Here is a 16,344-nt window from a genome sequence, read left to right as displayed (position 1 = left end):
TTTCTGTTAGCAATTATTACAGTCAGTCCAGATTTTACTGCAGATATTCTCAATCGTTCTCACGAGCCAGTACTTTTGGGGGTCATACACAAACCATGTCACGTTTTATTGGGTATGAGAATACAAGAAAAACCTTATCACAGACAAACAGACGTCACACTCTCATCATTGTGCATCGACCACCTTTTTAACGGTCGATTCAAAAATATGGTAGGTGGCCAATCCGCCACCTGCAGCGCTCGCATCGTTTTTGTTCGCGTTTGACGTTTACACACTACCGCCATCTGTTGGCCTGTCGGCTAAACAAACCGATTTTAGCATTGGGCGTACATGTCCTCGTGACTATGATTTTGATCGAGATTTGTTCTAAGTGTTACGTCTGTTTGTCTGTGACCTTATCGTGTCTTCCATTCGCCATAACAACAAGTATGATGATTAAGGTGAAGATGAATCGAAGCCAAACCTCAAATTTTCAAGAGCACGGACCTGGAGAACCGAACACCCGTTTGAGCTGAAAACTTAATCGATTGGTCACCACCAGCGAGTGACCAATCGATTAAGTTTTCAGCTTAAACGGATGTTTGGTTCTTCAGATCCGTGCTCTTGAAAATTTGAGGTTTGGCTTCGATTCATCTTCACCTTAATATGACCGAGTTTATATGTACATTGAACAGATGATAAATAGTTTATTTTCCGTTCTGTATTTGTATGTTACAGGGATTTTCATGCGTAGTACCTGTCCTACCCACTTCCCGCGCCAGAGACAGAAACTATTATTGATCTTGTAGATATTGAGGTTATGATATATTTGATAATTTATATAGTGTCGAGTATCCTAGTAGTCCTATTTCAAAGTAGGGGAGAGTTTGGAATTTTTGGCTGAGGCTGGTTGGTGGGTTTAACTTCCATAATCATCAGTAGATTGTCAGTATTTCAACAGATCTTAGTAAAATACTCAAAACGAAAACATTTCTCGAAAATCAATTCAAACAACCGTAAGTCATAAGAGTAAATAAACTTAGTTTATCGATCGTACGTGTTTCACAGACTAAATTCTACACATTTTTCTATGAAACAACTTGACTTTTACTTTTCTAACGTTTAAGTAAGATCTTATACCTCGCTACCTGACCACTATTTTCACTGTTTTATTATATGGAGAGACAAAGTGACTTAACCACGAATCAAAACAAAACACTACTCGAGCCAATGTTACACTGGTACAAAAACGTCGTAAGTAAATGAGCAAAACGGTGTATTATTATGTAAATAAGTTGCAGGAAAATGATAAAAAACCTGAATTTTTGGACGCGTGCTGCTCGCATGTGAAGTTTTGAGGTTACACGTAGAGGAAGAATGCCAAAGTGTAATCTTATTCAAAGATAGATTTAGAAATAAGTTTTTATTTCTTCTTAGTTTTTTTTTAAAAGTTACATACGTCGATTTGAAAAAGTGTTCGAGATATGCTTCGAAAGTATTGCAGTTTGCACAAAATGTATGAAACGCCATTTCAAATTTTGATGGGTGGGTTTATGACTACAGTACACAATGGAATATTTAAGGTGATCTAGCACAATCATTGTGCAATTTCAATATGGTATGACGATAATGTTATTCACCAGCAATCATGTCTCAACATTTGGGTGGGTGATATTAGGAAGGGTGACCAAACTTTTAAATAATGAATGTTGATGCTATTTAAAATTGTTGTGGTTAACGTTGGGGTTGTTTAATAAAATTCAAAACATAAAAGTCATCTGATATCAGTGTGGGATTTGGGTTGCCTCAATTATGAATTATTCGAGCACTTGGAAGACCTTATATTCTGGAACCTCATATTAGGGTCTTCAATAATAAGTTGAGCGATATATGGGCGGCCTAATATAAGGGTAATTATAGGCTTAGAAACATCCATATTGGAACTTACTCACATATAGAGCTAGAAAACAAAAATCTTGGATTACCTGTAACGAAAACACGCCAATAATTTGACTATATATTAGGGTTGTCCATCGTGAATGCTTTACTGCGTATTTCAAAACAAGGCAACACTGATCTGAGGAATGTCTTGATTGAAACGAAAGGTTAAAGGAAAGGTGTCATTTCACACTTACCTTTACAGTGATCGACAACTTCCCACTTTGTACATGCTTCGCAAACGTCTACGCCTATATGGGACTGCAAATACGACAAGTTATAATTAATGTTTTTACCTAGTAAAAATACATTTTATAGCTGACGAATTATAACTGTAGACAGCATTCACATTTTTTGGACCAGTTTAAATAGGATGACATAGTAAATTTCCCAGAAAACATCTTAAAGAATTCCTCTCGAAATAGCTCCAGAGATTCTTCCAGAGATATATTCAGGAATTCATTCGAACATAATCTCTACCCGGGTAGAAAAGAATCACAAAACAATGGCAAGTTTTAGTGCTAGAACAAAATAACCGAATGGCAAAATTTGACATTGATTTATTTGAAATAAGTACCAAAAGGGCAAAAATATTATCTGATGACAAAATATATCAGTATCAAAATTTGACATTATAAAAACATAAATTTTGTAAAACAAGAATGACAAAACAATCCACTGTTGAGATATTGAGAACAGAACAACAACAAATAAAGTTATTATCTTAACTATCTAAAGGAGGGACAATCTTGTTGTTTTTAAAAAAAACTTAAATATAATAAAGTTTAAAGTTCATTCGTATTCAAATAGTTGGCAGGCCAATAAAAGTCGTTATTTGTATTAGACCTATGAACAATCTATCATTGATCTGAAAAAAAAAAACAAATTTCATTACCCTCTCAATTATTTAAATACAGAAGGGCATAAAACTTGATTATGTAACCTTAAATATCTTAGCAATTACTAAACTTATCATGATAACAAAATTTAATATTATGCAGCAATTGAGAAAGGTAAAAATCATCTCAGTGTAATGATAAGAACAAAAAGAGAGTTTTCTTATTGTTACACTAGGATATAACGGCTAATATTCACAGCAATGTTAAATCTATTTGTTTTTAATGCTAACTAAACCAATATGCAATAAGCTTCGAAAAATGAACATTTGAAAAATTTTGCCTCATACATAAATCACCTTCTTAGCAGTTTATTTCACCGATACATGCAGGGATATATCTAAATAGTCATCTCAAGATTCGTCCAGGAATTATTCCTGAGATATCTAGATACACAAGAAATAATGTCACAAATTCCTGGAGAATTCCCCTCAGAAACTCTCCCAGAGTTAACACCAGGAAAATCGCTACTTGAATTACTACAAGGATTTCTCCATATAATCCTCCAGGGATTCCTCAGGAATTTCTCGGGGGATTCGTTCTGGATCTCCAAAAAATCCTACGCAGATTTCTTTAAAAAATCCTCTAGAAATTCCTCCAGGAATTTAAGGTGAAGATGAATCGAAGCCAAACTTCAAATTTTCAAGAGCACGAATCTGGAGAACCGAACATCCGTTTGAGCTGAAAACTTAATCGATTGGTCACCACCAGCTCGTGACCAATCGATTAAGTTTTCAGTTTAAACGGATGTTCGGTTCTCCAGATTCGTGCTCTTGAAAATTTTAGGTTTGGCTTCGATTCATCTTCACCTTAATCAGAAATTATTATCCTTATATTATCAGAGAAGATGACCTATTTTTAAGTTCAAATACCATCAAATTTACGTCATTTAATTTTTTACATCGAGTATTTTGCGTAGTAAACATTTATGTCATATGTAATATTAGTTCTCGTGTGTACCTCCATAATGATCAGATCAAATTTGCAATTTGCTGTTTAAAGGTCCTGGTTTCCGTCTGGATGTGGTGGCTCGCCAGCAAAAATGTTTGACTTCATTTCGATTCCAATGTCAAATCAAGGTACGGGTCACAGCGAAATAAGAAGGCCTCCCAAGTGTGCGTGCATGGCAGAACAATCCCGGAATGAAGAGAAGGGTAACATAATTGCAAAACAAGCTTGTCTTTCCTCCCGGCTCCCCCTCCCTACCTTTCCCTCTTCGCAAGCTGGTAGGTTATGTAGGTTCCCCACATATACATTAGTGCGGTTCATCGTTATCGTTTTTTAAAAATTAAAGTTTTTTGACTGTATTTTGGGTTTTTAAAATTCTGTGTAAAGTGTCTACTTAATACTTATGATTTGGTGACCATAATCTTCCTGTTGCATTCTTTATAAGGGTATGGAAAGGAAGTTCGTGAAACAATCCGAGATTTGTGGAAAAAGTTATCAAGAAAAAAGGAGAAGAAAAACTTCGGATTTATGATAAAGTTTAAAGAAATCTTTCGGTCTTGTATTGCATTTGCCATGCAATGCACGAGTGATGTAAAGATTAAATAAAACCAGACAACTCTCGGTCTCGTCAGATACAGTGAACATGGGTGTCTCACCCTAATAGCATACTTGAGTCACGGGAAGCATAGCAAAACATTCGAGACGAAAAATAACAACAAACAGTGCTGTTCAAAAATAGATGCTTAAATGAAAATCTAATTATATATAGAAATGAAATGTTACTTGAGAAAAGAAGTAGATTTTAAATAACTTCCAGGCTTCCCGTTAGTGATATTTAAAAATTTCTTAAGAGGCGTGGATGACTTTGTTGCACTTTTGCTCATATCTTTTGTTCTAGTTGAGCAATTCTCAACAGTTTTGTACAGAAAACTAGTTGCACCTCGAAAAGCATCCACAAACAGTTGGATACCGGTTGCCAATCTGGATTCCGGATACACGATCAAAAATATAATGCACACTTTCCATTCCACTAGCGGTTCTACGTAAAATTTCAATATATTTTTTCGAAAGGATTTATGTGAAAGTACCGTTTTGTCTCAAATTTTCATCAGAACCCTCTCTGTGTTCTCATCAGAACCCTTTCATGATTCTCATCAGAAAATCCTCTCAGGTTTTTCATCAAAATCTCTCAGAATTCTCATCAGAATCCTCTCAGAATGTTCATTAAAATCCTCTTAAAAATTTACATCAAAATCCTCTCAAAATTCTCTTTGTGTTCACATCAAAATCCTCTCATGATTCTCATCAAAATCCATTCCGGATTATTATCCGAATCTTCTCAAGATTCTCATCCAAATCCGTTTGTGCTTCTCATCAGAAATCTTATGAGAACTTTCGAGTAAAGTGAAAAAGTGCCGCGATCGGTTAGTTCTGTTTGATCCTTCGACCTTGACGCTTGCTCCTGCGGGAGCGGGCGACGAGGGCACGATCAAACATATCGCGCGTCGGTCGAGTAGTGAAATGAAAATGCGCCGCGGATCGTTAGAAGTGTTTGATCTATTGTTCGCGTCACTTGCTCTTGCGAGAGCGAGTGATGAACACTTGTTCGACGTACTTCGCGATTATCGAATTATATCGTGAATCGGATTCAGGCGTGATTATATCATGGATCGCATCACCAACCACTGGTGACTCCCAGATCTTTACCTTATCCTACTAACCCAATATCCTTTCCATGACAACTGTGGAGATGCAGAGGTGTACTAGGTTTCAAGTAACAACGGTTGTCTAACTAACATTCCTTCCCTTCCCCGATGACCGTAAGGACATGGCCGGCGCTGTTATTGACTTTTAAAATTTGAGCTCTCGATTTGTGCACATTGAAGCTCTGGTAAGCTAATCCCAAGCCCCATTCAATAAATCTCTGTGCAACTTCGATTGTTCTGGTCAATCACGGAGTAGCAACTACGAGTTGTACGGTCATCTATGCTCATGCTCATGCTCATCAGAAATATTATGAAAATTCACATCATATTCTATTGAGCAATTCTCGCTGAAACCAGGCCGCCATCGGCACCCATCGTTAGAATTCCAATTTTATGTCACTGATCGCTAGTTTTCGATAAAACTTAAGGGTGGTCCTTTCGGTTTTCTCAAATTGGTGGACCCCTCGTACGTCAGCTAGCAAAACAGTTTGCGAAAAAGCATATTTTTTTTGATAAATCTAGGGTATTTCTTCACGTGATATGTCTCATATTTCGCTTGGAACACATATCAAACTTAGTGGCATCGTATAGAGAAAGGATATAGCTTTCATTTCAACTTGAAAAAAATTTTGGCGGCCATTATGAGTTTGATCGCTATCTTGAATTTTGTTAGAAAAATCGTTTTTTCACAATTAGCGCACCGTTAGTTTTGAATTCTGAGATCATCATCAGAAAGCTGAGGAAACAATGCGTAATATAGGCTACAGAAACTAGGTGAGCAATGGTATTTACCCTATCAAATGAACGATTTTCTAAATCATGTTATACGATTTTGACGTATATGGAGAGTGCAATCAATGCAAACAACATTTTTTGTTCAACAAAGAAACAAGTTTTCAATCGTTGGTGTTTTATTCGAGTCGAGTGAAGCATGAAAGTATTGTTTTGAGTCATCTGGCGGCCGTCTTGGATTTTGACGCCATCTTGGTTTTAAGTAGTAGAATGAGTTTTCACCTTGTTAGCACTCAACAAGTTGAATTTTAATGCTACCGTTATACTTACTCTTCTTTTTCCTGGCGTTACGTCCCTACTGGATCAGAGCCAGCCCCTCAGCTTAACTAGCTTTATGAACAAATGATCAAATAGGATATCTTCGAGTTGAAAAATATCATTATTTCTTTCATTTATTTGGTCTAAAACCATTGATAGAACTGAACAAACAGCTGAACAGCTGAGATAAGATAAGAAAGTTAGAATCTGATTGTTTTTTTAAAGGAGGGCTCATAATTCAACATGATGAGCGCTGAGATGGTACAAAGTCAATCAACTGCTAAAAACTAAGATGGCGTCGATATCCAAGATGACTGCCAGATTTTCCAACCTCGAAATGATACATCTGCGTTACGTCCACATTAGAACAAAATCTGCTTCTCATCTTTCAATTTTGCTATTTTTCACATGCATGTTGGGCGGTACTATAAACGATACTTTATGGCTCAGAAAATCAAGGATGTTTTTGCTTCAAAATTTAAGATTTAAACTTCATTCAATGAACAACAATGCATATGGTTAAAAAAAATTTGTGAAGAAATACCCAAGATTTATCAAAAAAAAAACTGTTTAGGTAGCTGGCTAGCTTTAAGTTTTATCGAAAACTAGCGATCAGTGACATAAAATTGGAATTCCAGCGATGGGCACCGATGGCGGCCTGGTTTCAGCGAGAATTGCTCATTCAGGTTTTTCATCAGAATTCTTATCTCCGTGTTCTCAACAAAATGCTCATGGATTCTTACCAGAATAATCTCAGGATTCTCGTCGGAATCCGTTCGTGATTCTCATCAGAATTCTCGAAGGACTATTATTCAAATCTTCACAGAATTCACATCAGGATCCTCTCAGGATTCTCGTCAAAATCCTCTCAGAATCGTCTGAAGTTTACCATCGGAATATTCTGATCAGAATCTCTCAGGATTCTCTTCAGAATCCTAACAGAATTCTCATCAGAATCCTCTCAGGATTTTCATCAGAATCCTCTCAGGATTTCCAACAGAATTTCCAGGTTTCTCCTCAGGAGTGCTCTCAGAATTCTCTTCGGGTTCTTTTCGAAATCCCACCCGGATTTTCATCACAATCTTCGCAGAATTCACAGATTTATCGCAAGATTATCATTAGAATCCTCGCAGGATTATCATCAGATTCCTTCCCGGTTTCTCATCATAAACCTCTCCGGTTTCTCATCAGAATACTTTCATAATTTTCATCAGAATCTCGTAGGTTTTTCATTATAATCCTCTCTGGTTTCTCATCAGAATCCTCTCAGAATTCTCTTCAAAATTCTCTCAACAGAATCTTCCCTGGATTCTCACCAAAGTTCTCTAAAAATTCTCTCCGGGTTCTCATCAAAAACATCTCCCAGATTTTCATCTGAATTCTCGCACAATCACAGATTTATCGCAAGATTCCATTAGAATCCTCGCGTGATTCTCACAAGATTCCTCTTCGGTTTCTCATCAGAATCCTCTCATGATTTTCATCAGAATCATCATAGAATTTTTATTTGTACCCTCTCTGGATTTTCATTTTCGATCGATTTGGATGTTTATTTAGATGTAATTTTAATAAACTATTTATGTTAAAAGGGACTAGTAGAATGTAGACTGAAAATTTAAAAAATAATATTGTTATGCGCCTTAAATCAAATTTAAGGCATACAATTTTACACTGAATTATTCATGTCCGTTACTGTATACCCCCAAAGCATTGAAAACACTGCAAACCGTTTTACCTACTCGTGTTCATAATCGCGACACCGGAACGATCCCCGCCGCCTGTTGTTTGCGTGTGGAGTAAATACCTACTGCAACATGTGGGGCGACGCATTGACACTGGTAGACGGGCGCACAGTGGCCGCACTCCATACACATTCTGGTCAAAAATACAGATCTTGCTCAAAACGCTGAAAAATCCTAATTTAAATTTTTGAAATATGACTTTTGACTAAACTTAGTATATCGATCCAACGTGTTTCGCCGACACTTCTCGTAAAGTTCGTTTTTTCGCGTAGTACCTAGTTTTTTTTTTTTTAGATTTAATTTGCACGTGGTCGGCTGGGCAGTGCTTTGTTGAAGCCCAAGCAGAAAGTTCGTTTTTTTTCGCGTAGTAGTCTGTTTGTTTTTCGATTCAATTTGCACGTCCAAGTTGAACCGTTGAACGGGCAAGTGAAAAGTTCGTTTTTTTCTTCGTCGCCAAGGTTTTTTGTGCAATGAGAATGCTGATTAAAGTAGATTACGGCTACTCAGCCAAGGATGGATGATCAAATTGGTGAGCTCGTTTCATGCTTTTATTATGAATGTACAATATATTTCGAAACGTATTTTTGTCTCGACAATGATAGAAATGTTACTTATATGAATTGATTTAACAAAATATGAACAGTTGGTCTTTATAAGCAGTGCTGTTAAATGTCATGAATGTCACGGGACTTTGACATCTTAATATTGCTAATATAATCCTTCCCCGTGGAAAATGTCATCGAAAATGTTTTTCCTGGTGACCATTTTTGAACTACTTTTGGTTGGTCATATTTATACCAAAGTGAATCCTGATCATGCAGCTATGATCCCCCCACTAACAAAACTCCTTCCCATGACAACCATGGAGATGCAGAGGCGAACTCGGTCTCTAATAACAATGGATGTCACTGTATTCCGTCCCTTCCCCAATGACCGTATGGACGTGGCCGGTGCCTTTATTGACAAGACTAAGTTTGGAGTTCTCGAAAGTGTACATTGGGGATGGTATGATACTCCCTGTACTGTACTGCTGTACAATTTTGATTATTCCGGTCAATCACGGAATAGCAACTTCGAATTGTACGGTCAACAATGCTAATGCTTATGCTAATCAAAACATAACACTTCTCGAGTCAATCTTACACTGGTACCAAACCGCCTTAAGTAATTTAACAAAACGGCGTATCATTTTGTAATTAAGTTTTTGTGCGAAATTGATAATCATATTTTTCGACGTTGGACCACTGTTGGACAGTCGGTTGGTCGGTCTCGGGCAGATAGGGCCGGGGAGCATGGTGTTTTTTTTACATTCTCGCTCATTTTACACACCACCAAAACATTGTAACCCAAATGGAGCGAGCGGGCGACGATTGACCGACGAAAAACGATACACAGACAAGCCAGCCAGAATCGGTTGGGGCCATTTGGGGTGGTGGTGCAATGTCGGACGCCTCGATGACCGAGACGGCTGAATGGGGGACTATTTTGTCGATAGCAATCGTGCACACTATTGATGAAAATCCTCTGTGTGGGTGAAGGAAATCAATTTACGGATGCTTCTTTGTTTTATCCTGGCGAGTCATTTTGGCGTGGAATTCGACCCGCATTTAAATTATTAAACTTGTTGGATTTGATTAAAGTGGAGCGATTAGTAAAAAAAGTTTTGGAGATGCCGGGGATCGAACCCGGGGCCTTTCACATGCAAAGCGAACGCTCTACCACTGAGCTACATCCCCGATGTGTTTTCTGTTGACTGTAAGTACATTTAAACTCAAGCCTTTGTGATTAGTAAAATCCGGTTATAAGCGCATTTCAGTTAGCAGCTATCAAGTAAGAAGAATGGTATGATTCATGAACGTCGTGCTTACGCTTTGCATCGGTTTATTCGGAACGGTTTATTCGTTACTATGCGTGTCTACATATAATGACACAACATTTTGAAACAATGTTTTTTCATAAGTGGTGCGATGGGCTACCAGAACCAGAATCTCCATATGGTATTATTTTAATGGACCTTTTTACGCTCGTGGCTAAATTTACCAACTAGAACACGGTAGAAAGTGCGATCATTTTTTTGGTAATTTATGTTTCGAGGTCCAAAAGATAAAAACTGTAGGCTGGATCAACTGTTTTAAGCAAAACGTTCATATTTCAGATCCCTTTTTTAACTTATCATACTATCAAATGTAAACATAAAAAATCTCTGACAGATTGACGTCATGAAAACAGTCTACGCAAATTATCCGTACAAACTTTGAAGACATGGCTCTATACAATTAAGCATAATAAATTCAATATTCTTGCATGGTTTTAAACATTGGCTTATTATATTTTTAAGAAGTAAGTTTGACACATTTCCGATTTCAAATAATTGCATAACCAACCCAAATGTATTGAGGTGTCTTAAAGGGAGCTGTTTTCTGAGCTTTATGACGGTAGATAAATGTCCATAGAACTCACTAGATTTGAACCGTACAATTGTCTATTTCCAGTATAACTTGAAGCCACTAACCTGTAGATTATTTCAAATAATAATAGGACAATTGGATTCATCTTTTTTAGGTTTTAGGGATAACACATCTCCGGTCCAAAACGTATCCGAAAAAAATAATTTTGCCTATCTCAGTAACAATTTTTTTAAAGTTGTATTTTATGTTAACATATAGATGTATTATAAAAGGTACATAAACATTGTTTTTTTATTGTTTTACAATGCGAGATCATCTTTTCAATATTTTGCTGAGAAATTCAAAAAAAAACTCATCTGCGTTGCAGGGTGAGGGGTATCACTCTTAATAGTTTGGTTTGTTACGAAGGTTAATGCTTTTTTTGATTTTCCAGCATTCTTCTTCCTGGCGTTACGTCCCCACTGGAACAGAGCCTGCTTCTCAGCTTAGTGTTCTTAAGAGTACTTCCACAGTTATTAACTGAGAGCTTATTGTGCCAAAGACCATTTTTGCATGCGTATATCGTGTGGCAGGTACGAAGATACTCTATGCCCTGGGCAGTCGAGAAAATTTCCAACTCGAAAAGATCCTCGACCGGGATTCGAACCCACGACCCTCAGCTTGGTCTTGCTGATTAGCTGCGCGTTTACCGCTACGGCTAACTGGGCCCCGCATTAGCGTCATGATTAATTCTCTTGAAATTCAACTGAGAAACATTACAAAAAAAAATTCATTAAGAACCCGCAACGGTTCTTGTAAGAAATCTTTCGGAAATTTTTATTATGAAATTCTTTAGAGTTCTACTAAAGATCGACCCAACGACACTACCCCTTTAGATATTCCTCCAAACCAGTAGTAGGTATAACCAGGAATTCGACTTGGAGGGGGTTTTCTCAATTTTGAGGTGAGAAAAAGATAAAAAAGGAATTGAAAATATTGTACTGAAGAATTTAACTTATTTAGGAATACTTTCGACCTTAGAAATCTTAAAACGATGACAACGAGTTGATTAACCCCTAAAATTCATGAATTCAAGAACATACATCCATTATTTGCTGCGATAGTTTAAATACCATAAGAATTGATGGTTATCCAGCAAGCATATTCGGATTCAGGAACTCGAATTAAGTTTTCAAAACTAACAAAAATCGCATTGGCGAGTGTTCAGTTTCACTCCGAAATGAGATATTTGAGATGTTATTAATTTATGATTTTTAACACTTAAATCACGTCTGTTTACAAACATTTTAATTCATAAGCAAATGAAAATTACTCTCGTACATTATTTGGTATTAACAACATTATAAGAACCGTTAAAATTATCAATATCACCCGAGATTACGGTAATTCCTTAAGATTGTTTCAAAAATTCCTCCTTCTGAAACTGTCCATATGATATCGCCGAAATTGAAACTGAAAATTGAAATTGAAAATTTAATTTTAGGCTTATCAAAAAATTCACCCTGAAATGACGATATCTCAAAATGTGTTGGATAAATTTTGGCTGATATTGTTGTGTCCAGAACAAGCTGGAGGTCGTTGGTTCGAATCTCACCTGTGTTTTACTTTGTCGATTTCAGGCGCTTTTTGAATAGCGCTCAAACCGTTGATTTTCGCAGCGTTTTGTGATTAATCCTCCTAGCACTTAGTTAGAGCTGTGCGCAGCCGCGCCACGCCGCCGCCTCCGATCTATTTTATGTCACGCCGACGTCGAATGAGGTATCGGCGGCGTACCATACGCCAATGAGCATTACGCCGTTGATTTTGTATATTCACGCCGATAAATAATTCAGCTTGGAAAATTTGATACTCTTACAAAACAAAAAAAAATAGTTCTAAAAAATGATTGCTTAAGGGTTTTCCTATTGCGATTCTTACAGACATTCATCAATGAATTTATCCTAGGATTCCACTATGTATTTCTCTACGGACTTCAGGAAATTCTTTATCAACTCGATCTTGAAATTTTTCAGGGATTAATTTTGGAGTTCTCCTTGAACTCTTTCAGAGTTTATGGACGAATTCCTTCAGATATTACTTCAAAATGCCTATAAGACTAGCAATTATTATCAAGAAAATATTTTCTTTAAAATTTTTTCTCATATTTTTGTTTTAAGGAATCCTCCAGTGATTTATGAATAATTTCACAGATATTTCTAAGATTCCTCTGACTTTTCTTGAAGAACTCATTTAGCATTTTTTTTTCATTCCTTTCTAAATATTTAAAATCAAAGCTTCAAAATATACCCTCATAAATTACTTTAAAGATTCTCTCTGCAGTCTCTTTTAAAAACAATCGTAATAGGGATTTCTAAAAAAACGGCTGGAATTCTTCTACAAACTTTAAAAACCCTTCCGGGGGGTTTTCATACGTTTCTGTAAGAATTCCTCCAATTACACAGTTCGACTAAAAAAAGTCGATCTGAATGCACAGAGACCGGGCTTGAAAGTATAAAAATAGATAAAAATAATGGCGTTTTCAGAATTTTCGTGTCTGACCCAGGTCATTTTATACACTTGAATATTTTGCATTTTTTTATTTAGAAATCTCATCTAATCAATAACCCGACACAGTGTTTTATTTTCAGAACAGCAGAATTCATGTGCCATATTATGTTTAAAACATAATTTCAACAATATGAAGAGTTGTATTAAGTTTTGAATGGACTCCCCCCCCCCTTTTTGTACCCTTCTTATTTTAAAAGTATTGCAAATCATGGAATATTTGATATAAATGGTTGAAATGAGCGCTTTTAGTGATTCTACCATCCACCAGCTATCTTTTTACAAAATATCGTGGTTTATGAACAACCCCTTTACTATACTATGGAACCGTCCATAAGTTGCGTGTTCATTTTAAGGGGGAAGGAGTCTGTTCAAAGGTTACGGTTCATGTAAATAAAATCAAAAATTTTAAGAGTTGACCACAAGCGGAAGGGTGATAGAACTACCTAAAATATTACCACGTGGTTCATGGAGAACCTCTTGCACATTATATTGTGTCTTGTTTACTATAATGCCTTTTAATTGTTATTGGACTTTTAGGCATTTTCACAAATACCAAAGATATACATTTTTCAAACGAATTTATGTTTTGTTCACGAAGATCTACGATTTCTTGAGATAACAGTAGAGTTTAATTGCAGTTACATTATCTTCGGCATTATTTTTTGTACATCACGTTTTATACTTTTGCTACAATGTAAGTTAGAATTTCGGATTAAGAAAAATAAAATGGAATATATGTTTCATGATACCTTTTATTAACCTTTTTTCTACATGTATTGAACAACGAAATATTTTGTTTTGATTGGTGATTGTCTTTTATGTTCTTTTGGATATTTTTGACGAATTAATTCCCAACAATATGTTCCCATTGCATTGACGTTATTTTTCCTTTAAACCGTTGTTCGATGTCCTTGAAATCTAAATGTGCTCGCTCAGCCTGCTCGTCTGCAAAACTTTCAAGGTTTGAAGGAAACCTTGCATGATGACAAATCAAAGAATGCATTTTCAGTGTAACAATAATGTCTAATTTTTTATAGCTAGCCATCATGTTACTTATAAGTTCTTTGTAGTTGTTAGTTCTATGGTTCCCCAGAAAACCAGCACAAACAAGTTTGAAATTTTGGTAAGCAGATTTTTCATCAATTGTTAATATGTTATCAAAATCAGTGCTTTTGAATATATTTCGAATTTTAGGCTCATCTCAACTTTCATGTGAATTAATTTTAGGAAAAGATCCTTCAGATACTCCGTCACTTTAGAATTTTGGCATTCAGGGTTATGGGGTAGAATCGCAAACACAATGATTAATTTTAGACAAATCTTTGATTTGTGGATGCCTTCTAAAGTATTGCTTGTACTTGTCAATTACCAGTGGAGTGAAGTTTATTTGCTTGTGTCATGGCATGTTAAAACCACAAATGTTACACAAAAGACTTCTAACCAAATCACATTTTGAGTTATCCATTTTCACCGTGCATTGATATTTTACTTTGTTTTTCACTTGAATGAAGAAACATATCACGGCCGAATGTGTGATGTTTGAAAAGATGATTGTTAGCTACCCACTCGAAAAAAGCAAGTTTGACAACAACAAAAATCAACCGTTTTTTATCAGCCCACTGCTAAGTAGCCAAGTTTTTGTAGGCGCAAAAACTGTTTGCGAGGCTCACCATAGAAAAACGATTCTATTCAGTATTTAATGTTTCAATACAGTACCAGAATAACGGCCGAAAATTAGTTTTATTCACCTAACAGTTTATTTGATAAATTACAATCATTTAATGCACATCTGTTTCTCAAAAATAACGTTTTATACGAAATAGATGAGAAAAACATAAAGACGCATTTCATTTTCTCCTTCCATACGAACTTTGATGTCAATTTCGCCCATCTTCTCCCCGGGCGCATTCAAAACTGAAGGTGCAGAAGGGCGATAGTGATGATGGTTCGTGTGAAAGAGCGCAGCAAAATGGCGAAGCTGATAATAGTCAAACCAGAAAGACGAGGTCTAAGAGCGCAATCGCTGCTGTCAAACTGAAGGAGACGAGAAACCAAGGGCGCAATCATTCTGAATTTTGATGCATGGCGCATGATGCATTTTTATTTATTTTAACATGTTATTCATAATATGAAAATAAATCAAATGGTTTACTGCAGAGGTAATACTGTAATGGATCATACTAAAATGCATCATGCGGTTAAATCGATCAGATACATAATATAGAATTGAAATTATATCCGCTTAACTTCAAGCCGATTTTACTGAGAATGTATAAGTTTTCACATTCGCCCTAATTTTGACTCTGTATTGAAATTTCAAGCGTTTGCAACTGTGTGTCTGCTTAAATTAGCGTACATCTTTTTTCGCCATTCTAGATTGTTTTTCCCGAAACGACTATTTGTTTACTAACATTGAATTGTTTTGAGGAACCACTTCCCAGTGGGAACCGAAAATGGTGGCTCGTTTTTTTTTCCCATGGGGAAGTTATGTGGTGCCAAAAGCATGTTTTTTTTAAATTTATCTTACCTGTAAATCGTTGGCCAGGAGGCACAAATATTGTTTGTTTTACAATTAATCAATGTGGAATGTACCGATTTCCAATTGCTTCAATTTCAGCATTGTTTATCCTTCAATGTTCAACACCCAGAACAAAGCAGTTTACGGGCACAATATCGATAGGATATTCATAAGAATAGTAATAGGCCTTTTGTCCATAAACAAATTTAAAAAAGTCACGTGGTTTATGGAGAGCCCTTTGATCTGAAATTCGATATTGCAAACAAGACACAAAATAACCTGCAAGGGGTCCTCCATAAACCACGTGGTTATATTGTTGGTAGTTGTCATCCCCCTTCCCCTTGTGGTCAACTTCAAATTTTTATTTATATTTACATGAACCGTAACCTTTGAACAGCCCCTCCCCCCCCTTAAAATGAATACGCAACTTATGGACGGTTCCATAGTATAGTAATATAGTGGTTGTTCATAAACCTTCATAACTCTGAAGAGATAGCTGGTGGATGGTAGAATCACCAAAATCGCTTATTTCAACCATTTATATCAAATATTCCATCATTTGCAATACTTTAAAAAATTCAATTAATTCTCCATGATTTTCCATATGGTATT

The 16,344-nt window shown here is 36.2% G+C and overlaps 1 protein-coding gene and 1 non-coding gene across 3 annotated transcripts in view; one reads left to right on the top strand and one right to left on the bottom strand.

The window, feature by feature from the left end:
* Window positions 1-16,344, top strand: part of LOC5566763 (protein argonaute-2) — a 178,714-nt gene that overhangs the window by 6,930 nt on the left and 155,440 nt on the right. The gene's annotated exons all lie outside the window — the stretch shown is intronic.
* Window positions 9,924-9,995, bottom strand: Trnaa-ugc. The gene has a single exon. It is a non-coding gene; the product is annotated as a tRNA-Ala (tRNA).

This window comes from Aedes aegypti, chromosome 3 (assembly GCF_002204515.2).
Source record: "Aedes aegypti strain LVP_AGWG chromosome 3, AaegL5.0 Primary Assembly, whole genome shotgun sequence".
NCBI lineage: Eukaryota > Metazoa > Arthropoda > Insecta > Diptera > Culicidae > Aedes > Aedes aegypti.
The sequence above is the reverse complement of the archived record's forward strand: the minus strand, read 5'-3'. Positions and strand labels throughout refer to the sequence as shown.